This window comes from Malania oleifera, chromosome 6 (assembly GCF_029873635.1).
Source record: "Malania oleifera isolate guangnan ecotype guangnan chromosome 6, ASM2987363v1, whole genome shotgun sequence".
NCBI classification, from domain to species: Eukaryota; Viridiplantae; Streptophyta; class Magnoliopsida; order Santalales; family Ximeniaceae; genus Malania; species Malania oleifera.
Window position 1 is genome coordinate 37,415,315 of NC_080422.1, and position 11,656 is coordinate 37,426,970.

The following is an 11,656-nucleotide window of genomic DNA, read 5'->3' on the forward strand; positions in this document are numbered from 1 at the left end:
TCTGAACAAACTGTTTGCATTCAGGAGTGAGAGTTGTGTGTAAAAAATTGACTAACCTCCAAGACTCAAACCCATGATGTGGACAAATGTTTATCAAATCCTTAAATCGTTCCCAACAAACTTGAAAAGTCTCATTACCTTTCTACATAAAGTGTCTGATTTGCTCTTACAAAAATTAGGTTCTTTGAAAAGGAAAAAATTTATGTAAGAATTCATGTTATATATCAATCCAACTAGAAATAGAGTTAGGCCTCAAAGAACTAAACCAAATCTTTGCTTTATCCTTTAAAGAGAAAGAAAATAAATGAAACTTAATAAACTCATCAGTGTCAGCTCTAATAATGAAAGTAATGCAAGCCAACTCAAAGTCTGTCAAATGTTAGTAAGGACTCTCAAAATCCATCCCGTGGAACTGAGGTATCACTAACAACATCTCATGCTTAATTGTGAAATTAGGTGCATCATTAGGTAAAGCAACGCATGATAGTGTAGTGGTTCGTGTGGGCTGCAAAAAATCTTTAAGAGTGCGTGGTGCAGGTGCAGCCATAGTTTCTTCAAAACTCTTTTCCATAAAAGGATTGTATAAATCAATTTCAGTATCCTCACTTGTAAAAGAGATAGAAGAACTATCTGACTCTATGTTGTGTGTGTCATTACTAATACTATGTGAAATTTTGTATAATCTATTTGAAATGTCTCTGATCTAAGGCATCAAACATTAATCCAAACACAGTCATTCACCAAATTTAGTAGAAAACACACAAAAATGCAACAGAGATAAAGCTACTCTGTGATTTTTTATTTTTTTATTTTTAGATTATGAGAAAAATCAAAATAAAGAAAAAATACTAGTTTGAAATTGAATCTGACAATTCCCTGGCAATGGCGCCAAAAACTTGACTTACTCTAAAATGAGCAACACAAAGGCTATCCCAAGTATAGGAGTTCTATCGCGTAATAATTAACCCAAAATGTCAGATCGTCTCCTCAGGGAATGTAGATTAATTTCAAACTCGCGTTAAAACAATAAGGAGAAAATAAAAAAAAAAACATTTACTAAACACAGTTCAGATTCATATTTTTGGATTTTTTTAGAGTTTGTAACGACATTAAAATAAAGCAAAACCTAAACTAAAAACATAACATGCATAAATAATAAATTAACTATAATGAAATTAGACAAATCAAACAACTATGTCAACCTAATATAACTAATATAATCAATTCAATGACTCATTCAAGCATTCAAATAAACAATAATGAAATTAAACAAGCAAAATAATAAACTTACTCCACAATGTCTTAAACAAAAATAAACTAAACTTAAACAAAAGCCTAAACAAAAATAAACTCAACTAAATGCTTAAACAAAATAAATCCACATTAAAATGAGCTTAAATGAAAATCAATCCAACAACAATAAGTTTCAATAAATATTAAAATTACATTGAAGTTTAAACAAAATAATTAAATAAAGAAACAAGAGAGAGAGAGAGAGAGAGAGAGAGAGAGAGAGAGAGAGAGAATGAGAATCCCTCAACATTAAAATAAATTCAACACACTAATATCTTAAACAAAATTTAATTCCAATAATAACTTTAAATGAAACAAACTAAACTCAACAATAAAAATAACTCAAACAAATATTAAATTCAAAAGAGAGAGAGAGAGAGAGAGAGAGAGAGAGAGAGAGAGAGAGAGAGAATGGGAATCCTTCAACATTAAAATAAATTCAACACACTAATATTTTAAATAAAATTTAATTAAAATAATAAATTTAAATAAAAATAAACTAAACTCAATAATAAAAATAATTCAAATAAATATTAAATTCAAACAAGATAAGAGAGAGAGATGAAGAGATGGCCATGAGTGTTCTTCCACACAGCAGCAACCGCTGCTGTTCTTCTTCTCGGCCCATCTCATCTTTATGCATGGCTTTGCTCCTTGTTGCCTGCACGGCCCCTTTAACATTGCATGAGTTTCACACTTTTTTTTTCTTTTTTTTTTTCCTCTTTTAAATTTCCAAAAAAAAGAACCTACAATAATTAAACACAAAAACTCATAAATTTAAGGTAAGTATAGGATAAAAATTCAAATATTATGAATTAAGCTCAATATTAAAATATTATACATAATTAGGCATTTAAACAAAATTGCACTATTTAATTAACGCTTTTTAAATACCTAATTACGTAACTTTGACGTATAATTAGGCTTAAGATGACAGAGGGTTCGGATCTGAATCAACACATCAAGGTATTCACTCAAATCATCAGTGAGCTGAAGCGAGTTGATGTGAAGTTTGAGAACGAAGACAAGACATTGATGCTGCTGAATTTCCTACCTACGTCTCCTACATATGAGAATCTGGTTACAACTCTAACATAGGGAAAAGAAACTCTGGAGTTGAAGGATATCCTGAGTACCCTATTGGGTTTTCATCAGAGGAAGAAATCTAGCGATTATAATTCTCAAGGTGAATGACTTGTGGTGAAACGTAATCAGGATCGTGGGAGAAGTAAGTTCCGGGGTGGATAGAGTAACAATAAGGCTCGGTTCAATTTTAGGAAAAGGAAGGACGTACAGCGTTTTAAGTGTGGGAAAAATGGGCACATAAAATCGAGTTGTCAAGAGAAGAAGAAGGGGAATGCAGAAAATAAATAAGGTTTATGTAGTGGAAAAATGAGACTCAAGGAACGGTGATGGTGATATGCTTTCAGTCTCATCCGGTGCATATGGTCTTTCATATTCTTGGATCTTAGATTCGGTATGCTCTTATCACATGACTCCCAACAAAGACTGGTTCACCACTTACAAATTGGTAAATTTTATTTCTGTTCTAATAGGAAATGATACTTCATGCAAAATTGTCAGAATGGGGAACATTAGAATCAAAATGTATGATGGCGTGGTGAGGACGTTATGCGATGTTAGGCATATAACGGAGTTAAGGAAGAATTTGATTTCATTAAGCACTTTAAATTGTAATGGGTTTAGTTGCAAGTTTGAAGGTGAGGTACTAAAGGTGAGTAAGGGTGTTCTAATCGTGATAGAGGCGCAGAAAGTACCACAGAATATTTATACACAGTTAGGCACCATAGTTGTCAATGGAGTTGCAGCTACATAGTATGAATTAGACAATACCATCTTGTGGCATATGTACGTGATTAGGGCATATGGGAGAACATTGAATGATCGAGCCTCATAAGAGAAATCTTTTGAAAGGGATCAAATCATGCAAGCTAAAATTCTACATGTATTATGTGCTTGGAAAACAAAATAGGGTACAATTCATGGGAGCCACGCACAAGACGAAGGAAATTCTTAACTACATTCATTCAAATGTTTGGAGGCCAATGAGAGTAGCATCACAAAGGAGGCATATGTATTTCGTAAGCTTTATCAATGATTACTCATGAAAGGTGTGGGTGTACTTCATGCGGCATGAGTCAGAGACATTTGCCAAGTTTAAATTATGGAAAGTTGAGGTAGATAACCAAACTGGGAGAAAAATCAAATGAGTCATGTCAGATAATAGAAATGAATACACTGATTTGAGGTTCATGGAGTTGTGCGAGTAGCATGGCATAAGGAGAAATTTTATAGTACACAAGACACCACAATAAAATGGTGTGACAGAAAGGATGAACTAAACCATAGTTGAAAGTGTATCGCCCCAAACCCAGTAGGGTCTAAGGTGTTATTTTCTATAATTATTATAATAGCGGAAGTAAATAAAACCTCAAATAGAAATTCTACCAGAGTACTAAGTAAATTTATTTCAACAGTATCTCCAATATCGAAATTCATCCTTAAAAATTTCAAAACATTAAAAATATAACCAATTTAATATTTATCCTAAATAGCTATTTCTAATCCCACTCACGCTACTGCTACGACACTCTGATTTTCCAATATGCTCCGCAAGGTATCTGTAATGTATGATAATAATTGGGGTGAGACGACACTCAGTAAGTAAGAAAGATTATTATCAGTGTATGGCTAAGATGAGCTTTATAGTGTAAAAATTCATTCAATAATTAATATTTAATGCTATAATTGTTAAAAACTACATTTTAATAATTTTAAATCATTTATAAATTCTTTTAAAATTGTTAAAATGCAGTTTTTAACAATTATAGCATTAAATATATATATATATATATATATATGCATACAGTTATTTAGATGAAAATAATTTATAAATGATTTAAAATTGTTAAAATGCAATTTTTAAAAATTATATATTTCCCTTTGTGTTCCTAACAAAACATCATCATTAAGTGCGATTTTTCCTATTAAGTACTGGTTGGGCCTTTTGGATCGAGTATGCTACTCAGGAGAACATTCAATTGCTATATAAAACTACTCTGTGCATAAACAGTGTGCCGGGTACCACTGAGATAATTTGTAATATAATTTGTAAGCTAAGGTACCGAGTATCGTAATCGTCGAGCCATCAGGGTTCTTAAAATATACCATTATAATTTATGCAATACAATAGTATCATAAAAATCTCATCATTTCTCGATATAAAACATGTAATAAAATTTCATCATTATTCATTTTAAAACAAGTAATATAACATTATAAAAATTTCATCGTTGCTCATTTATTTAATATGTACTAAAATAAACTCATGCCACACAATTTGCGTGCTAATTATTTATTGTTAATTATAACGTTGATATTTACCGAGTGAATTAAAATACTTCCTTTTAAACAATTCCACGTAGTCCTGGCACTTTTAGTTTAAATCAGGTATATTTCATAAAAACGGATATAATCCAATCCTCGTATTTTAATTTAAATCAGGTATATTTAAGTAAAAAAGCATATAATTCAATCTCCATACTTTAATTTAAATCATGTATAATTGAATTAAAACGGGTATAATCCAATCCCTGTACGTTAATTTAAATTAGGTATATTTGAATTAAAACGAATATAATCCAATCCACGTACGTTATTTTAAATCAAGTATATTTGATTTAAAACAGATATAATTCAATCCCCGTACGTTAATTTAAATTAGGTATATTTAATAAGGACAAATATAATCCAATTCCCGTACTTCAATTTAAATCAAGTATACTTAAATTAAAACATATATAATCCAATTCTCATACTTTAATTTAAATTAGGTATACTTAAATTAAAACGAATATAATCCAATCCCCATACGTTAATTTAAATCAGGTATAAATGAATTAAAATGGATATAATACAATTTCTGTACGTTAATTTAAATCATGTATATTAAATAAAAATACTGACATAATGCAACTCACTTACAAATAAACTTGGATATATATTTAATAAAAATATGACATAATCAAACTCGCTTACCTTGATCTACTCTTCTAATACGATTTAAAGATAAATTCCTAAAATGAGTTGGGAAAAAGTAGAAAAGTGAAAATTTTAAGAATATAAAAATTCTCCACTCACCCCTAAATCTTTTTCCTCACTTTTCTTTCAATTCATTCTTTGAAATTTTTTATGAAAAACAAAAGGAGAACTCTCCTATTTATAGAGAATTGGAGGAAGGATGTTTTTGTAATTATATATATTACTTAAGAATTAAGAAAAGAAATAAAATAAAATAAAAAATAAAGGAAACAGAGAGAGAGAGAGAGAGAGAGAGAGACAAAGGAAAGAAAGAGGCTCGTAGGGGGGCTGCATTAACCGCCAATGTGATCACATTGAATTTTGAAATTCAATTTGATCTTTGAATGCATCCATATCCTTTTTACATTATTATTATTATTATTTAATAATTTAATTTTTAATTAATTAATTAATTAATTTTTTATGATTATTACACTAATCATGTATATATATTTTTGGGCTCATCACATTCTCACATCCTTATAAAAATTTCATCTTCAAAATTTTGCTAAATATAACTTTAAATATAAATCTATTGTTATAAAATAATAGATTTAAAAATATCCTAACCTACACATTCCTACCTTTATCATGGTTTATGCTTATGCTCTATAAAATTATTTAATACGAAAATGTAATGCCCCAAACCTGTCTCCTGGGCTAAATATAACTCTTAATAAAATCTATTGTTACAAAATGATAGATTTAAAAATATCCTAACCTACCCATTCCTACTCTCATTATGGTTTGCGTCTATGCTTTGGTAAAATTATTCCTAAAATCTACAGAACCTATGTCCTAAGCTCTGATAACAAAATGTAACGTCCCGAATTCGGTAAGGTCTAAGGTGTTATTTTCTATAATTATTATAATAGTAGAAGTAAATAAAACCTCAAATACAAATTATAGTAGAGTACTAAATAACTTTATTATAACAATATCTCCAATATCAAAATTCATTCTTAAAAATTCCAAAACATTAAAAATATAATCAATTTAATATTTATCTTAAATAGCTCTTTCTAATCTCACTCAATTTTTTGTTACGCCACTCTGATTTTCTGGTATGCTCCTCAAGGTATTTATAATATATGATAATAATTGGGGTGAGAAGATGCTCAGTAAGTAAGAAAGATTATTATCAGTGTGTGGATAAGATGAGCTTTAGAGTGTAAAAATTCATTCAATAATTAATATTTAATACTATAACTATTAAAAACTGCATTTGAACAATTGTAAATCATTTTTGTATTATTTTCATCTAAATAACCGTATGCATATATCTATATATATATTTCCCTTTTTACTTTTCCCGTAAATCATCATTTAACCCTACTAAATGGGGCCCTGTTCACATATATAAATATCTATATATTTTTCTTTACTGTAAATTATCGTGTAGGCCCTTAAATGTGCCCATGTATATATATATGTATATGCATACTTTTTCTTCAAATAATCATTTAGGCCTATTAAATAGCCTTGATCACATAAATATATAAATATGTATAAAAAAAACTCTTTTTGGCTTATAGTTATATGTCATGTTTACCTCCATGACTGAGTTGTACAATCCAAAAACTTGACTTACCTGGTTGGCCGACCAAATTAAATCAAATATCAACATTAAGTGTGATTTTTCCTATTAAGTCCTGGTCTGATCCAAGTGTACACTCAGGAGAAATCAACTGTCATATAAAACTACTCTGTAAATAGAGTGGGTGCACTCATAATCTGTAAAATCATTTGTAAGCTAAGGTACCGAGCATCATAATCGTCAAGCCATCAGGGTTCTTAAAACATATCATTATAATTTATGCAATACAATAGTATCATAAAAAATCTTATCATTTTTCAATATAAAACATGAAATAAAATTCCATCATTATTCATTATAAAACAAGTAATATAACATCATAAAAGTTCCATCATTGCTCATTTATTTAATATGTACTAAAATAAGCTCGTGCTACACGATTTGCGTGCTAATTATTTATTGTTAATTATAACAATGTTATTTACCCCCAGTGGATTAAAATACTTCCTTTAAAACAATTCCACGAACTCCCCGTACTTTTAGTTTAAATCAAGTATATTTAATAAAAACAAACATAATCCAATTCTCGTACTTTTAATTTAAATCAAGTATATTTAATAAAAAATGATATAATCCAATCCCCATATTTTAATTTAAATTGGGTATATTTAAGCAAAAAAGGACATAATCCTATCTCCGTACTTTAATTTAAATTAGGTATAATTGAAATAAAACGGAGATAATCTAATCTTCGTACGTTAATTTAAATCAGTTATATTTGAATTAAACTGGATATAATTCAATTCTCGTACATTAATTTAAATCAAGTATATTTGAATTAAAACGGATATAATCAAATCCCCGTACGTTAATTTAAATCGGGTATATTTGATTTAAAACGGATATAATCCAATCCCCTTACGTTAATTTAAATCAGGTATATTTAATTAAAGATGGATATAATCCAATTCTTCTACTTTAATTTAAATCGGGTATACTTATATTAAAAAGGATATAATCCAATTCTTGTACTTTAATTTAAATCAGTTATACTTAAATTAAAATGAATATAATCCAATCCCCGTATGTTAATTTAAATCAGGTATATTTGAATTAAAACGGATATAATCCAATTCCTGTATGTCAATTTAAATTAGATATAGTAAATTAGAAGACTAACATAATCCAACCCATTTACAAATAAACTTTGATATATATTTAATAAAAATTTGACATAAGCAAGCTCACTTACCTTGATCTACTTCTCTAATATGATTTAAAGATGAATCCCTAGAATGAGTTAGGAAAGAGTGGAAGAGTGAGAATTTTAAGTACATAAAAATTCTCCACCCACCACTCATTTTTTTTCCTCACTTTTCTTTCAATTCCTTTTTTAAAATTTTCAATGAAAAATGAATTGAGAACTCTCGGGAATTGGAGGAAGGGTATTTTCATAATTTCATAAATTACTTAAGGATTAAGAAAAGAAATAAAATAAAATAAAAAATAAGAGAGAGAGAGAGAGAGAGAGAGAGAGAGAGAGAGAGAGAGACGGATAACGAAAAGAAAGAGGCTCGCAGGGGGGGCTGCATTAACCTCCACATGTGATCGGATTGAATTTTGAAATTCAATATGATCTTTGAATGCATCCATATCCTTTTTACATGATTATAATTATTATTATTATTATTATTATTATTATTATTATTATTATATATGTATGTATATATTATATATTATATTATATTATATTTTATATATATATATATATATATATTTGGGATCATTACAGAAAGGTTTCGGTGTCTTAGGTTGAATGCAAGGCTCGTGAAGAACTTCTAGGCAAAGGCAGTAAATATGGTGTTTTCCAAATTAACAAATCACCAAGAGCAGCACTAGATGAGAAAGTTGTAGAGGTGTGGACAAAAAGCGAGGTAGACTACTCCAGTTTGAGAGTATTTGGATGTCTAGTTTATGTGCACATTTCTAGTGAGGAGAAATCGAAGCTTGATGCAAAATCTAGACGATGCATCTTTTTGGGGTATCAGAGGGGTGAAAGGGTTCAAGTTATGGGATCCGAAGGCAAACAAGTTGGTAATTAGTAAAGATATGGTTTTCGATAAGAAAGTCATATTGTAGCGTACTCAAAAAGAAGAAGAGAAACAAGTGCAAAAAACTGCAGCAGCAATGAACATGTGGTGCGGGTAGAGTTTTAGCTTAGGAGACTAGCCGTAGCGCAATATAGCCGTAAATAGACGTAGATGCACTATTAGGTCACCGCCTAGGCACGAATTTGATGATCTGGTGTCTTATGCACGTGTAAGTAGTTGCGGGGATCCTACTACCTTTTAGGAGGCGGTGCACAACTAGGGAAAAAGTATATGGATGGGCGCTATGGTAGAAGAGATAGAGCCCTTGCATAAGAACCAGACGTGAAAGTTGGTGGAGCTTCCAACAGGGAAGAGGACGATAGGATGCAAATGGGTGTATAAAAATAAAGAAGCGGTGTCAAAAAAAATAAAGAGAGAAGTTCAAAGCTTGGTTAGTATCAAAGGGTTACTTAGAGGAAAAAAGTTGATTATGATAAAATTTTATCTCATGTGGCTAGACACACTTCCATCGAGGTAGTGTTGGGACTACTAGTGCATTATGACGTGTATTTGGAGCATATGGACGTAAAGACAACGTTTCTCTATGGTGATTTGGAGAAACTGATTTACATGGTACAACCAGAAAGATTTAGTCAACTTGGACAGTAGCACTTGGTTTGTAAACTGAAGAAATCACTTTAGGAGCTGAAGCAGTCTTCGAGGCAGTGATACAAATGGTTCGATTCCTACATAATCTGGATTGGCTACAAGAGGTGTGAGTATGATTGTTGCGTCTATGTGAAGAGTCTTGAGGACAATTCACTCATATTTCTGTTGTTTTATGTTGATAACATGCTGATTGCTGCAAGGAATATGACTGAGGTAAATCAGTTGAAGACTTTGTTGAGTAAAGAGTTTGACATGAAAGATTTGGATGCGGCCAAAAATATTCTTGGGATGGAGATTCGCAAGAACAGAGCTGCAAGGAGACTGTGGTTATCTCAAGGCAATTATATAGAGAATGTGTTGGAGAGGTTTAGCATTGTTAATGCTAAACCGATGAGTACATCGTTAGAGAATCATTTTAGGTTGTCTACCGCCCAATACCCAAAGACGGATGATGACATTCATGACATGTCAAGTCCCCTATACCAGTGTAGTGGAGTGGATGATGTATGTCATGGTACGTACAAGGCCGGACTTGGCACAAGTTGTCAGTATGGTGAGCAAGTTCTTTTCAAATATGAGTCGACAACATTGGGATGCAGTCAAGTGGATTCTTAGATACTTAAGGGGTACAACAAGCTATGACATTATGTTCAGCAAACAACAGGGTGACCCTTTAGTGGTAGGTTATGTGGATGTAGATTATGCAGGGGACTTGGATAACAAGAGGTTTACCATAGGATACGTGTTCACCCTTGTGGGAGGGTCTATTGGTTGGAGATCCATGGTGTAGTCACTTGTTGCTTTATCTATTACTGAATCGGAATATATAGAAGTGATTGATGCTGCCAAGGAAGCATTGTGTCTTCCAGGATTGGTCAAGGAGCTAGGTATCTGGTAAGGTGGAGTTCAATTGCATTATGATAATCAAAGTGTCATCTATTTGGCGAGGAACCAAGTGTATCATGGAAGGACTAAGCACATAGATGTGCGGTTTCACAGGATCATAGAACTGGTTGTTTCTAGTGAATTACTATTTGACAAAGTTCACACGTCTAAGAATACAGTAGATATGTTGAAAAAACCTGTTACAACGGACAAGTTCAAGCATTACTTGGACTTGTTTAACATCTCCAGGTGCTAGATGGGAGGCATCCCAATCTACTGACCCAGGTGGAGCTATGTGTTATGATTTTGTATTTCTCCTAAGGGATGAATATTCGTCAAGGTGGAGATTGTTGGAGTGTACGGCTCATATTGAATGGAATACATACACGAGGAAAGCATGGTAAAGCAATAACAAGGAAGTTGGGCTGCAGGAGGAAATTATCGACAGTTTGGTCAACAGTTAGGCCTCGAGAGATAACCGTTGACGGTTTTAGTCATAGTCTTTCAGGCTCAGTATTAAACCGTATGCTAAAACTGTCGACGATCTTATTCAGTGTTGATCACAGATTTTGAATCGGGAAGATCACTAGATTGGGAATTTCAGAGGATTTTCCTTTGGGGATTACTATAAGGATATTTTAGGAACTTTATAAGCCTTATGTACGCATAGGGTTAGCATATACACAATATTGTAACATTTGTTTGATGAGATAGTAAAATTCAGTCATTTGCTCTCGTGGGTGTAGGCACATTGTCGAACCACGTAATCTCTTATGTCATTGATTATTTACTTTCCTTTATTATCTGTGTGATTGATTGTGTCTGTATTGTTCATCGTTGGTTGTTACATTGTATGATCCGATCGATTTTTGTTTCTGCTACACGTTGATATCTTTGCACAACATATAGCTTCTTAGAATGACGGACAATTATGCACGAGGTAAGGTTGTTTCAAGAGAAATATTATTCTCTCTCTCTCATATGCATGCACACATATTAATGTTGCTTTTATTGAATTATGTGATTGACAAGGTTGGGTATATCAAGAAATTTGGTATAAGTTTGGTGAGGAATTTGGTGG